At 44.2% G+C, this 16,091-nt stretch overlaps 1 non-coding gene across 1 annotated transcript; it reads left to right on the top strand.

Annotated features, from left to right (window-relative positions):
* Positions 1-739: 739 nt before the first annotated feature.
* Positions 740-813, top strand: TRNAI-UAU (transfer RNA isoleucine (anticodon UAU)). The gene has a single exon. It is a non-coding gene; the product is annotated as a tRNA-Ile (tRNA).
* The last annotated feature ends 15,278 nt before the right edge of the window (positions 814-16,091 follow it).

Here is a 16,091-nt window from a genome sequence, read left to right as displayed (position 1 = left end):
ACCTTGTGAGAACACTATTTGTTTTCTTATAAAAAGTAGCAAATAACTAGTTTTTTTAGGGGAAATAACTAGTTAGGTGGAGTAAAATGAATCCCTTAAATGGAGTCAATTTCTTCAAAAACCAGGAATGATAGCTCTAACAACCAAGCAATTCTCATTAATTGAAATCATCGTGTTCAGTGCTTCATTGGGTGTGTCCTAGGAATTTGATTTGGTATTTTTGATCGACCTCGAGTTGGATGACTTATAAAGGGATAGCTAAATGGATTACGTGGTATCCAATTCCCAAGAAATATTAGAATTTAAAAAGAGGGAATGTATTTCAGAAGTAACAAGATGTTTGAAAACATGCATATGACCTCTTAGGTTTGAGAAATTCTGAAGATACACAAATAGAGCAAACTTGGTACTGCAAAATCGGGCCATCTTGAATAATATGGTATACTATTGAATACCGCATGAACTTGTGTGGAAGATTGTCTAATTATGCCAAAGAAAAACGTAGATTTTTTTTCAAGATATTTGAGTCAACAAAAGTATTTATAGGAATTGCAGTATATTTAAAGTGCTATGAATATTTGCAAAAGACAGCGTTCTGAAGCGATCCTATAGATTGCAACCATACGAATGAAACAAATCACATAAAATGATTTACCAAGATCGTGAACCTGGAAAAGTGCAGACAATATATTAACGTGCGAGCTAGTCATAAGTGGTAATGAATAAATTCAGCGCAATAGCCCCCGTAGCTCAGTTGGTTAGAGCGTTGGTCTTATGAGCCGAAGGTCGCGGGTTCGAGCCCCGCCGGGAGCACCTTTTTGTTATTATTTCATTATGTAAACGTTGATAAATACTCCCTTTGTCTAAAACGTGTATAAGTATTTCTTTCTCCATTGGAGCCGCACCGGGAGTATCTTTGTTTCGTTTTATCATGTTTTTTAAATCGTTGATTGATATAGTAGTACGTCCGTTTTTTTCCCAGGATAACTCGAGTGAATTACTGCGAGTTATGAGTACATTCAGCGAGCTAGAGGTCACGAACTCCGTCAGGGGCATCCCCATAGACTCCTGGTCTCCATTAGTCCGTGGGCAAGGCCATTGCACTTCCGGCTCAGAGCCACCACACGGGATGAACTGAATCTTTGCATAATCTCATTAGGAATCATGAATCAGCGGGAACTATAGCGACGCAACTGGGTGCTCAGCTTGGAGGTCCCTGATCACTGTCACGCAGCACATCCCCTCTGGATAGTGGATACAGCCGCTACTGCCGATAGGCCGGCAAGTGCTGATAGCTTCGGTTTCCTGGCGTTGATTTGCCGGTTGACGGAGACAAACGCTCTGCCCAGCCAATCCCTTGCCATGGCTCCAACCGTCCTTGCCCAGCCTGTTCGGGGAAATGCGACACTAGTGCTTTGCCTGAATCATTGCCAGTGCGTATGCATTTCAGTTTCTCGTCGTACCTGAGTAAAAAATTAGCTGATCCCGCAACAGATTCTCTACCATTCCCATGGACTTCTTCCAGCGTGTCCACTATAAGCGATGGTCATCAAGGATATTCTGACGGATTATGCCACCTTCATTGGACTTAAAATCAATTTCCACAAATCAGACTCTCATTCATTTCAGCTGTGATGAAGACAGGTGTGGTCAATTGGCCAACATCTTTGGTTGTGTGACGAAAAAATGCCTTTTACCTGCCTTGGATTACCTCTGGGTACTACATGACCCAGTCCTAGAACTCGTGCCTCTAGTTTGCATGGTGGATCGAAGACTCTTGGCCACGCTCAATATGATCTCATATGGCGGCAAATTATGTCTACCTAATTCAGTGATTACCTCTCTGGTCATCTTTGTCCTTTGCTCTCTGCGACTGCCGACCAAAATCATTGAACTGTTGGACAAGATACGGAGGAGATGTCTATGGACCAGGAAAACTAAGCAGGGTGATAAAAGTAACTCTCTAGATGACTCCTTGCTGCTCTGCCGGTGGGTTAGGGAGCGGGGCTGCTGAGCAGGAGGCTCTGCAGCTTCCCTCACCCACAGTACCTCACTACCGCAGGCTGCTGCTAACGCGACACTACGATCAGAGACCCTTCGAGGAAACTGTGTGCGATGCAATAATCGCAAACGGTGATGTAAAAAACGTCAAAAAGGGTGCAACACGTTTGCGATGACGGATGCATCAAACATGGTTCAGATTTTAGTTGCGTGTGCGATGAAGGACATACGGTTAAGTTTAATGAACTGTTTGCGATGAGGAAGAAGAATAGAAACGGGCAGCCAAATGAATGCGTGTGTGCGATATACAACATACGGTTCACTCGGATGAACTGTTCGTGATTAGGCAACACACAAAAAAAACGGTCATCCAGATCAAGGTGAGTGCGATATACGGCATACGGTTCACTTGGATAAATTGTTTGCTTTGAGCCAAGAGAACAGAAATGGTTCAATTTAACAGGATGTGTGCGATACGCGGCAAACAGGTCTGTAAACAGAAATGTGTGCGAAGACCGATAATAACACAGACGATTGCTTCTAATAAGACGTATGTGGTATGCTCTGTCTACACAACATCTATTGGCCTGGGCAACCGGCGGTCATCCGGGTACGCCATAAGGATGTGAAGAGACATCCTATATCAGCACGGACTAGTTGCTCCACCAATAGCTCATCTAGGAGAACTCTCAAGTTAACTGTGCTCAGGCTGGAGCAGCCATGAGATGGGTGACCGGATGGGAAGTTGTCAAAATTTCAAAACCCACTGATGGATGGATCATAAATGTCTTTAATGGACCTTTAAGATACATCCCATCAGTGGATTTTGAAATTTTATCACGTTCTGATGATTTTTAATAATTATTTTCGTGAACAGAAAGTTTCTGCAATTTACAGCAAGATCAAATAACTATCATCCAAGAAGATCCTATAGGTTCAACTTGGCACAAACACTAATTAAAATATAAAAACACATCTAACCAGAGGCTAGATCAAATATTTATTCCTAAACAGAAGCAAAAAGCAAAAAAAATAAAAAAATAAACTGGGTTGCCTCCCAACAAGCGCTATCGTTTAACGCCCCTAGCTAGGCATTGATAATTTTAATGATGCTCACATGAAAGACAAAAATTGAAGCACAAAGAGAGCATCATAAAACACGTGACAAACACTAAGTCTAACATACTTCCTATGCATAGGCATCTTATAGGAAAACAAATTATCAAGCCAAGAAAAAACTAGCATATGCAAGGGAGCGGAAAGAAACAATAGCAATCTTAACATAACGAGAGGTAATTTAGTAATATGAAAATTTCTACAACCATATTTTCCTCTCTCATAATAATTACATGTAGGATCATAAGAAAATTCAATAATATAGCTATCACAAAACATATTCTTAACACGATCCACATGTATGCAAAGTTGACACTCTTTCAAAATAGTGGGATTATCATTAACTAAAGTCATGACCTTTCCAAACCCACTTTTATCAAAAATTTCATAAGATTGAATATTCTCCAAATATGTGGGATCTAAAGTTGACACTCTTCCAAACCCACTTTCAATATTATTGCAAACACTATTATCAATCTCGTATTCATCATGGGGCTTAAATAAATTTTCAAGATCATAAGAAGAATCACCCCAATCATGATCATTGCAACAAGTAGTAGACATAGCAAAACTAGCATCCCCAAGCTTAGGGTTTTGCATATTATTAGCACAATTGACATCAAGAGAATTTATAGTAAAATCATTGCAATCATGCTTTTTATTCAAGTAGCTATCAAGTATGGGTGCAATAGCAATGATCTCATGTTTAACATAAGGAACTATAGAAAATTCATCTTCATAAATATTGGCATCATGGCCACAAGAAGCATCATGTTCATCAAGGGATATTTCAACCAAATCATCGGAATCATCATTATCTATAGATTCATGCATATCATTATTTTCTTTCAAAGCAACGGTCATTCTTTCAATAAATTCTTGGACATAGACATTATGAGCAAGGTTTTCATTGCAATATTTAAGTATGATGGAATTTTCAGATTTGTTGAGAGTAAAATCATACTTTTCAATCAAAGAAGCAACTTCATGAGCACCCTTAAAAAGACAAATTCTTCAATTTGTTCGATATCATAGTAACTATAAACACCCTTTGCATAAGAAGATAAGATTTCATTATCATTGAACTCACATAGGTAGGGAAGGTGTTTTTAGGGTTCTTAGAGCAACAAGTAAAACCACAAATTTCACAAAGATTCCAAGCATAGCATAGCAAACTATTTATATGATACCATAAGAGCTTCCCCTTTTTAGACAAACGATGACGCACAAAATGAGCATGCTCATCTAAAGATTTCCCATCAACTAGGCTAGTTGGGGTTTCAGCACGAGCGCATAAGGATCGAAGATGATCCAAGTAGAACACTTTAAGTGGATCCATATCAATAGATTTTTAGCAAGCAAAGATGCAAGCAAATAGAAGGCACATGGTAACACGAGCAAACAGAAGGACGAACGGAAGAAGGGCAAATAAAATGGCAAAGGTGAAGTGGGGGAGAGGAAAACGAGAGGCAAATGGCAAATAATGTAATGCGGGAGATAAGGGTTTGTGATGGGTACTTGGTATGTTGACTTTTGCGTAGACTCCCCGGCAACGGCGCCAGAAATCCTTCTTGCTACCTCTTGAGCACTGCGTTGGTTTTCCCTTGAAGAGGAAAGGGTGATGCAGTAAAGTAGCATAAGTATTTCCCTCAGTTTTTGAGAACCAAGGTATCAATCCAGTAGGAGGACACGCACGAGTCCCTCGCACCTACACAAACAAATAAATCCTCGCAACCAACGCAATAAAGGGGTTGTCAATCCCTTCACAGTCACTTATGAGAGTGAGATCTGATAGGATAATATTTTTGGTATTTTTATGATAAAGATGCAAAGTAAAGAAAGTAAAATAAAAAAGGCGCCAAAAATAGCTTGTTGTCGGGAGATTAATATGATGGAAAATAGACCCGGGGACCATAGGTTTCACTAGTGGCTTCTCTCGAGAGCATAAGTATTACGGTGGGTGAACAAATTACTGTTGAGCAATTGACATAATTTAGCATAGTTATGAGAATATCTAGGTATGATCATGTATATAGGCATCACGTCCGAGACAAGTAGACCGACTCCTGCCTGCATCTACTACTATTACTCCACACATCGACCGCTATCCAGCATGCATCTAGAGTATTAAGTTCATAAGAACAGAGTAACGCTTTAAGCAAGATGACATGATGTAGAGGGATAAACTCATGCAATATGATATAAACCCCATCTTGTTATCCTCGATGGCAACAATAGAATACGTGCCTTGCTGCCCCTACTGTCACTGGGAAAGGACACCGCAAGATTGAACCCAAAGCTAAGCACTTCTCCCATTGCAAAAAAGATCAATCTAGTAGGCCAAAATAAACTGATAATTCGAAGAGACTTGCAAAGATAACCAATCATACATAAAATAATTCAGAGAAGATTCAAATATTGTTCATAGATAAACTTGATCATAAACCCACAATTCATCAGTCTCAACAAACACACCGCAAAAGAAGATTACATCGAATAGATCTCGACAAGAGAGGGGGAGAACATTGTATTGAGATCCAAAAAGAGAGAAGAAGCCATCTAGCTAATAACTATGGACCCGAAGGTCTGAGGTAAACTACTCACACATCATCGGAGAGGCTATGGTGTTGATGTAGAAACTCTCCGTGATCGATGCCCCCTCCGGCGGAGCTCCGGAACAGGCCCCAAGATGGGATCTCACGGGTACAGAAGGTTGCGGCGGTGGAATTAGGTTTTTGGCTCCGTATCTGGTAGTTTGGGGGTACGTAGGTATATATAGGAGGAAGGAGTACATCGGTGGAGCAACATGGGGCCCACGAGGGTGGAGGGCGCGCCTGGCGGGGGGGGGGGGTAGGCGCGCCCCTACCTCGTGCCCTCCTGGTTGATGTCTTGACGTAGGGTCCAAGTCCTCTGGATCACGTTCGTTCCGAAAATCACGTTCCCGAAGGTTTCATTCCGTTTGGACTCCGTTTGATATTCTTTTTCTGCGAAACTCTGAAACAGGCAAAAAACAGCAATTCTGGGCCGGGCCTCCGGTTAATAGGTTAGTCCCAAAAATAATATAAAAGTGTATAATAAAGCCCAATAATGTCCAAAATAGAATATAATATAGCATGGAACAATAAAAAATTATAGATACGTTGGAGACGTATCAGCGGGTTACATGTAGAGTCCAACTCGGATTAAGACTTAAACTATTCTGACTTCTCTTCATGGGCTTCTTAACGTCTTGGGCTTCATAACGTCTCGGGCTTCATAACCCCAGGCGACTCTATCTGTCGGGTTATGATTGTCAACCGAGTTATCATCTGTTTGCCGGGTTATGACTGTCTACCGGTTTATGATGGTCTGCTGGTTTATGATGGTCTGCCGGGTTATGACTGTCTGCCGGTTTATGATGGTCTGCCGGTTTATGATCTGGCTTAACCCCTACCGGGTTATCATCTGACTTAACTCCTACCGGGTTATCATCTGACTTAACTCCTGCCGGTTTACCAAGTACCAGCCAGGTTATAACTCCGGCCGGGTCATACCGCGGGGTATATCCCCGACATTAGCCCCCAGTTTAATTTGGATTTATCCATGTTAAACTGATCCTGATAATCCTTAAGTCCTTGTCATTTCCTTCTTCTAGAAAATCTGGGTTAATAAGCCAACTTCATAATCAATTTGCTGACATTGGTTTGTCGCGGAGAAATATTGTGAAGAATAATTCATTTGACTCAGCTCCCAATGCTCTGACTTGACAAAAATACTGGCCTTTGAAATATTCAACTGATCTTCAGCCGGTTTAAGGATGTAGAACTTGCCGGTTTATAAATATTGATGGCACCGGGTCATAATTGTAGTTAACATCAAACTTGAAAATATACCTCTTATATGCCTATCACTTGTAGCCCCCAAGTCTTAAGAAGGTAGCGTAGCAACAACTTAAGACTTGCTTCAATATAAATGTCACAACCTTGAAGAAATCTGATTTGTTCATCTCCGTCATTAGTCATAAACTGAGTATTCCACATATGTCGCCCCAAGTGTCGGATTGTCATGCTTGTAGCAACCTGGGACTTGAAATTGCCTTATGCTCATAAAAACTTCAACCAGTGTAGCCCCCAAGGGTCGGGTCATTATGCAATAATGAGCAGGGACTTTGTAAATATAATCATGTAGATTTGAGCAGTGATGTGTAGCCCCCATTGTAGGGGTTGAACCCACGTCCACAAGGTTAAGAGCTTTGTGCTTTATCAACTGAGCAATGGACCCTTCAATATAATGGATTTAACTTGTGTACCTTGAATTGTTGACAGGAGCAATTGGTAGCCCCCAAGGGCCGGCTCATTATGATGTGATGAGTCGGGTCTTCAATAAGGCTAGTAAAAATGACTTTGCATTAGCTGCCAAGTGTCATGGTGCATGCTTGCAGCGACATGAGACTTGCATTTTTGATGTAATCTCAACTTGAATAATGTAGCCCCCAAGTGTCGGGTCGTAAGCCTGCACCGACTCGGGACTATTCCTTCCATTGTAGAATAAATCATATCCATCGATAAAATAATATCTATTGCGCTAAAGCGACTTTGAAAACCTCAGTCATAATACTGGTTATTGATAACCATAATAAAAAATCCAGCCATGTTGGCTATTAAACATTTGAATAATATACCCAATGATTTATAAGCGCATGATTCCAATGGCGCAATCCAAATATATAATGGCGACTTATAGTCGAAAGCCAGGCCGGGTTAATAAACACCGGATGTTATCTTATCTCATACTAGCGACTTATAGTCAACAACGAGGCCGGGTCAATAAACACCGGATTATAACTGATCATGTACTGACAACTTGTAGTTGAAAGCCAAGTCGGGTCAATAAACGCCAGTTTATCATAAGATATTATAAACCTCATCAAAGGAGAAAAAACTTGGCAAATAAAAGCATAAAAAGAACATGCGAGGCTTTTCATGGGCTGCCAGGCCCAAAATCGAGGCTTTTCATGGGCTGCCAGGCCACTGAGTTAAACCATTTTACAAAGCCTTTTAAGATGAACCTCACATTAACCAATCATCGTTTTAACTTTAACAAGTTCAGGGTCTATGAGATTGACTTGTCAAACGTTCAGCGGGTCATACCAGGATTACCTGGACGGAGTGGCTTACTTAAAAAGGCAGGATAACCCGGGGTTTTAGGTGAATACACCTGGCTTCCAAGCCTGGCTTGATAGCCTATTGCAAGGGTGTAGACTCTTTGTTCTTTGAGAAGCAAAGAGCCCCCGAGCAATATTTTGAGCTGTGCTCAGTGGGTGCCTATGTTTGAGTTGTGCTTTTGCAACACTCTCTTTGGCCCCCAAGTGATTGCCCTGGTGGCCTTACGCCGATCAAGAGGTGTAGCTATGGTTCAAATACGACCCAGCCCCCAAGTGATTTCCCTGGTGGCCCTACGCCGATCAAGAGGTGTAGCTATGGTTCGAATACGACCAAGCCCCCAAGTGATTATTGTGAGCTGTGCTCAAGGGGCACCTATGTTTGAGCTGTGCTTTTGCAACAGACTCTCTTTGGTCCCTTTAATTTTTCCTGAGAACTCGAACTTGCGAGAGATTAATTCTTTTTGAACCGGAAATTCTTAAACCGGATACTGAGAGCTTCAAAGCTTTGTGGGAGATAGCTTTCCCTTGAACCGTATTTTAAATCGAAATCCTTCTTTTTATGCCGGAAATTTTCTGACGGCCTTTAAATTTTCACCAATATGGCGGTTTAGGGTCCTGCATTAGATAACTTTGCAAGCCGGAGTAATTGCTCATTTAAAGAAAGCAATATATAATAAAAATATACTGGATGGATTTCACCTGATATGTTAGGCCGAAAATTATCCACCGCGGAGTTGATGATCACCACGGTGAAGCTTGAATTCAATCACGACCGAGTCGGCCGCGGGAGCAGACAGATGAGCCGGCCGCGGTGTTGTAAGCCAGCACGGACGGGCAAGTTGTCCTCCGCGTTCTAAGCCGGCGCAGACGCGTGAACTAGCCGACACGTTGATGAAAACTGGACCGCGACACACATGTCTGTGAAATCGCACAGCACAACCGAACGTGCATCCGCGGTATAACACCACCCCTTTTCCTTTTAATAGTCGCCCTGCATAAAAAATATTACATGCCGGAGTAGCTGTTGTCGGATGAATTAATATGTACTGATAAAATACATAGGAAAAATAACACCTGGTATTTTTTTGTCAGATGAACGTGAATGCTGATTCTGAATAATACCAAACGCAACTCCACATGACCTCCTCCTCCTTTGTCCCTTTCTTTTTCTTTGTCTTCATGTGATGAAGAAAACAACAGTAGCTTTTAATCTCCTCGTATAAGTAATACATGTTGCTCACGTCCTCCACACCACATGGATGCAGACCAAAATACGAGGCAGCCGTTGTCCCTCACCACATCGCAGGAGCCTTTTGGATTTTTGTTTTTAAAAACTAAACTGGGGTATGTGAACACATGGGAAGCAGTAGCAGCGTGTCCTCATAACGGCTGTACGTAGACTGGGGGAGAGCACTTTCAGGCAAACCGCATTAGAGAAGCGGAGGCGCGACAGACCACACACGGACGGTTCAAAGCGGGCGCCTCAGTAGGAGAGGAGGCCACCGGCGGTTCAGCAGTTAGAAGCGGTGGGCGGCTCAAGACAGCAACCGCAATAGCAGCGAGTTGGCTCAGCGTGGCAGCGGCTAAAAACGGGACCGCAACGGAGCAACGGAGGCGAGGCGACTCGGGGCCGCGGCGGTGACTCACAGGTTGAGGTTGGCCTGGTGCGGGCGACGGCGGCTCAAGTTCAGAGGCAGCGGCAGCGGCTCACCGCAGTAGGTTATAATCATGGTGGCGGCGACTCGACGCATGGCGGTTCAAGCAGAGGTGCCCGGTGGAGGCCGGGCGGTTTAGAGGCGAGTCACGGCGGTTCAGCATCGCAGGCTGGCGATGCAGTGAGTCATAACAGCGGTGGAGGTGACCCGGCCGGGGCGATTCGTAAACCGGCCGCGGGCAGCGTGAGTCGGCCGGAGGCAAGGGCCGCAGCAGTAAAGGCGTCTGGCGGCTCAAGGCATGGGTAACGAGTAAGGGCGCGGCAGTGGCAGCGGGTCGACACAGCGGCCCAAGGCGGCCACTTTGAAACAGAGGTAAGGCCAAACCGGGGTTAGCAGCTTCTGCACTCAATCTTTGCATGATGACAGTTGTAGTTTCCATCTCCAGTAGATTTGACTGATTCTCTGAGCTCGAACCTGAAGCATGGCCGCAATCTGCACTTGTCTTTTGTCTGATCTCAGAGAGCCATATCAATTTAACTCCTGCAGGATTTGTACAGTACAAAGAGCAGGAGCCCCAACGTATTTAATCCTCTGTATTATACAAAGAGCAGGCAGCCATGAGCGACTTGCTGTAGATACAAGCAGCGTGGTAAAAGTGGAGAGCAGCAGCGCCGACTCGGCCACGGTGGCTTATGGCAGTAGAGGACGGTAGAGATGAACCGGTGTTGGAGTATAGTAGCCAGGGCGCTCCGGCGGGTCAACGGCGCAGGCGAACCGGGTGGGTCCACGGCAAAGGAGAACTGCTGGCTTGGAGGTGGCAGCTCGGGGGCGCCGGTTTAAAGCAACGAGGCCGGTTTGTGGAGACGATGGCAGTTTAAGGCGGCGGCAGGCCGAGGTCACGGCGGGGTGCGATACGTGGCATACAGTTGATCCATCCGATCTGTTTGTGATGGAATAAGCCGTGTGTGTTATGGGGTGGAATTAATCTCAATGTCCTTGTTTTGAATTTTTTTTGTTTTTCTTAACACATGTTAAAGAAGGTCTACCGCATTACTTTTTGACTATGTGCGATACGTGGCATACAGTTGATCTATCCGACCTGTTTGTGATGGAATACGCCGTGTGTGTTGTGGGCAAACGCTTGCTAGTATACAACTGTTTGCGATTGATGAATTCATCACCGACGGGTTCCGTAGTGTGGTCCATGTTCATCTGATCATCATCTACTTCTTGTGCTAGCCCAATGTTCCTTATATGCTAAGTTTCCATTAATTGATGGCATTTTATGAACACACCACCGTTTCCCGCCATTTCCTCACCTGTTTCCCGCCACCCAGCGATATTGCGCATAAACCTAGGCGGTGCACGATGCACGGAGGCAACAAGCGCAACCTGTAGCACATCCACCTTTCCCCAAGCATGCCAACTCACCAAAGCGCCGCCTCTGCCATCAACCTCGTCGACGAGGAAAACGAGAAGGCTCCACGGCCCGTGGAGGCCGAGGCGCTCCCCGGCAACGCGATGGACGATGCCGTGATGCGCGTCATCGCCAGGGTTGAGCAGACCCTTGGCGCATGATGCTTGAGCGCCGCGGATCAAGATAGGCATGTCAGCGCTGAGAGGCTGAAGCTCGCCGCACAACATGATCGATGGCGCGCCGCAGAGCAAGCAAGGCGCGTCCGCACCGATAGGGTGCGGCTCGCGGCACAGCGAGACTGTTGGAGCGCCGTAGAGCGAGAGGCGCGGTGCGCTGCACAGCAAGAGCGGATCCATCGGCGCTTGCCTGCTGTCGACACGGCGTCGCAGCTGGGCACACATCCTGTCAGTACCCCCATTCCTCGCCAGGAGTGGGCAGAGGCCCTCTGCGCCGTACTTGCACCAGAGGCCTGCCGCGCCGTACTTGCGCTGGACGCCCGCCGCGCCATTCGCATGGGTCGCGTCGTTCGCCTTGTCCGCGGCCCGCTTGATGCCAATGCGCTGGTCGGTAGGATCGACCGCCTCCTTGGCCCAGGTGTCCACCTGGGTGCAGTAGAGGAACATCGCCGTCGCATCCTCGAGCTGGTGATCTTCAATGAAATAGCCAACTTGGAGCTCGAGATCGCGCTCCAGATGTACCGCGAGCGTGTCGACCGCTTGGACGAACGCCTGCACGAGTTCAGGCAGAGACAAGAGCTACCGTAGGCAAGGGCTGCTGGTCATGGTCTCATGGATGCGTTTTATTTTGTTTAGTCGTTTCGACGTGGATAGCTATGTATTAACAACAATCATAATATTGCTCTATTAATTGCTCTGTTTCAATGTGTGAACTCTGTTTTCCATCCTTATATGTTCTGTTTCAATGTGTGTATATACGCTTTTCATTCTGTATATGTGGATGATAACAGCTAGATTCAAATTAGTATACAAAAACAGATAGAAAATGGAATTCATAATATATATATATATATATATATATATATATTAATTGTTCATTAGTTCATCACATAATATATATAATATCATCACTATACGTGATGATACTTAACTACTAGGTATAATGCATAAAATTGAAAACGAACAATACTAAAACTAATAATCCCTCCTGATGCACGGCATCTTCCCAGCGCGGAGGCAGTACTCCGCGTCCTCCGCCTTGCAGCGGTTGACGTACCGATCTGCCTCTTGCTGGCTGACGAGCGCGGATGATCTTGCCATTTCGTTGGGCGCCCACCGGAGCTCCTCGTCGGTGGCACGCTGGAGCTTATCGGCCCACCTCCACGCAGCGGTGATGCGCCTAGCGCCTTTGACCTTCCTCACGAAGTACCCGTCTTCATACACCTCCTCCGCATGACGACGCGCCCGCCCCCAAAGCTCCACCTTCTCCTTTTCCCAGGCGGCATCACGGGCTTCACAGGCCGCCTGGTACCTGGCTTCCTCCTTCGCCATCTCCTTCTTGAACGCCACTTGCCTGGCTTTCTCAGCCGGCGGCAGTGACTTTTTCCACAGACAAAGATTGTACTGGCTCCAAAACCAATCCAAAGTTGGGGGGTGCTACCTCTTGAGCATGCGTTGGTTTTCCCTTGAAGAGGAAAGGGTGATGCAGCAAAGTAGCGTAAGTATTTCCCTCAGTTTTTGAGAACCAAGGTATCAATCCAGTAGGAGGCCACACGCAAGTCCCTCATACCTACACAAACAAATAAGAACCTTGCAACGAACGCGATAAAGGGGTTGTCAATCCCTTCACGGCCACTTGCAAAAGTGAGATCTGATAGAGATGATACGATAATATTATTGGTATTTTTATGATAAAGATTGAAAGTAAAGATTGCAAAATAAACAGCGAAAGAAATAGCTAGTTGACAGGAGATTAATATGATGGAAAATAGACCCGGGGCCATAGGTTTCACTAGTGGCTTTTCTCAAGATAGCATAAGTATTACGGTGGGTGAACAAATTACTGTCGAGCAATTGATAGAAAAGTGCATAGTTATGAGAATATCTAGGCATGATCATGTATATAGGCATCATGTCCGTGACAAGTAGACCGGCTCCTGCCTGCATCTACTACTATTACTCCACACATCGACCGCTATCCAGCATGCATCTAGAGTATTAAGTTCATAAGAACAGAGTAACGCATTAGGTAAGATGACATGATGTAGAGGGATAAACTCAAGCAATATGATATAAACTCCATCTTTTTTATCCTCGATGGCAACAATACAACACGTGTCGTTTCCCCTACTATCACTGGGATCGAGCAACGCAAGATTGAACCCAAAGCTAAGCACTTCTCCCATTGCAAGAAAGATCAATCTAGTAGGCCAAACCAAACTAATAATTTGAAGAGACTTGCAAAGATAACCAATCATACATAAAAGAATTCAAAGAAGATTCAAATATTGTTCATAGATAATCTTGATCATAAAACCACAATTCATCGGATCTCGACAAACACACCACAAAAAAGAGTTACATCGAATAGATCTCCAAGAAGATCGAGGAGAACTTTGTATTGAGATCCAAAGAGAGAGAAGAAGCCATCTAGCTAATAACTATGGACCCGAAGGTCTGTGGTAAACTACTCACACATCATCGGAGAGGCTATGGTGTTGATGTAGAAGCCCTCCGTGATCGACTCCCCCTCTGGCGGAGCGCCAGAAAAGGCCCCAAGATGGGATCTCACGGGTACAGAAGGTTGCGGCGGTGGAAATGGAGTTTCGCGGTGCTCCACGATGGTTTCGGGGTACGTAGGTATATATAGGATGAAGAAGTAGGTCGGTGGAGCCACGAGGGGCCCACGAGGGTGGAGGGCGCGCCCCCCTGCCTCGTGGCCTCCTCGGTTGTTTCTTGACGTCCACTCCAAGTCCTCTGGATCACGTTTGTTCCAAAAATCACGCTCCCAAAGGTTTCATTCCATTTGGACTCCGTTTGATATTCCTTTTCTGCGAAACACTGAAATAGGTAAAAAACAGCAATTTGCACTGGGCGTTGGGTTAATAGGTTAGTCCCAAAAATAATATAAAGTGTATAATAAATCCCATTAAACATCCAAAACAGAATATATAATAGCATGGAGCAATCAAAAATTATAGATACATTGGAGACGTATCAAGCATCCCCAAGCTTAATTCCTGCTCGTCCTCGAGTAGGTAAATGATAAAAACAAAATTTTTGATGTGGAATGGTACTTAGCATATTATTCAATGTAATTTTCTTTATTGTGGCATGAATGTTCATATCCGAAAGATTCAAGATAAAAGTTTAATATTGACATAAAAATAATAATACTTCAAGCATACTAACTAAGCAATTATGTTTTCTCAAAATAACATGGCCAAAGAAAGTTCATCCCTACAAAATCATATAGTTTGGTCATGCTCCATTTTTGTCACACAAGAATGCTCTCATCTTGCACAACCCCGATGACAAGCCAAGCAATTGTTTCATACTTTAGTAATCTCAAACTTTTTTCAACTTTCACACAATACATGAGCGTGAGCCATGGATATAGCACTATGGGTGGAATAGAATATAATGATGGGGGTTGTGTGGAGAAGACAAAAAAAGAGAAAGTCTCACATTGACGCGGCTAATCAACGGGCTAGGGAGATGCCCATCAATTGATGTCAATGCAAGGAGTAGGGATTGCCATGCAACGGATGCACTAGAGCTATAAATGTATGAAAGCTCAACAAAAGAAACTAAGTGGGTGTGCATCCAACTTGCTTGCTCATGAAGACCTAGGGCAATTGAGGAAGCCCATTGTTGGAATATACAAGCCAAGTCTATAATGAAAAATTCCCACTAGTATATGAAAGTGACAAAACAAGAGACTCTCTACCATAAAGATCATGGTGCTACTTTGAAGCACAAATCTGGAAAAAGGATAGTAGCATTGCCCCTTTTTATTTCTCTTTCCCCCTTTTTGGGCTTTTTTATTTGGGCTTTCTTTCTTTCTTTTTTTGGGACAATGCTCTATTAATGATGATCATCACACTTCTATTCATTTACAACTCAATGATTACAACTCGATACTTAGAACAAAATATGACTCTATATGAATACCTCCGGCGGTGTACCGGGATGAGCAACGAATCAAGAGTGACATGTATGAAATAATATGCATGGTGGCTTTGCCACAAATACGATGTCAACTACATGATTATGCAAGGCAATATGACAATGATGAAGCGTGTCATAATAAACGGAACGGTGGAAAGTTGCATGGCAATATATCTCGGAATGGCCATGGAAATGCCATAATAGGTAGGTATGGTGGCTGTTTTGAGGAAGATATAAGGAGGTTTATGTGTGATAGAGCATATCTTATCACGGGGTTTGGATGCACCGGCGAAGTTTGCACCAACTCTCAAGGTGAGAAAGGGCAATGCACGGTACCGAAGATGCTAGCAATGATGGAAGGTTGAGAGTGCGTATAATCCATGGACTCAACATTAGTCATAAAGAACTCACATACTTATTGCAAAAATCTACAAGTCATCAAAAACCAAGCACTACGCGCATGCTCCTAGGGGGATAGATTGGTAGGAAAATACCATCGCTCGTCCCCGACCGCCACTCATAAGGATGACAATCAAAGAACACCTCATGTTTCAAATTTGTCACACAACGTTTACCATACGTGCATGCTACGGGACTTGTAAACTTCAACACAAGTATTTCTCAAATTCACA

Source organism: Triticum aestivum, chromosome 2D (assembly GCF_018294505.1).
Source record: "Triticum aestivum cultivar Chinese Spring chromosome 2D, IWGSC CS RefSeq v2.1, whole genome shotgun sequence".
In the NCBI taxonomy this organism is placed as follows: Eukaryota; Viridiplantae; Streptophyta; class Magnoliopsida; order Poales; family Poaceae; genus Triticum; species Triticum aestivum.
This window is presented reverse-complemented; position numbering and strand designations above follow the sequence as displayed.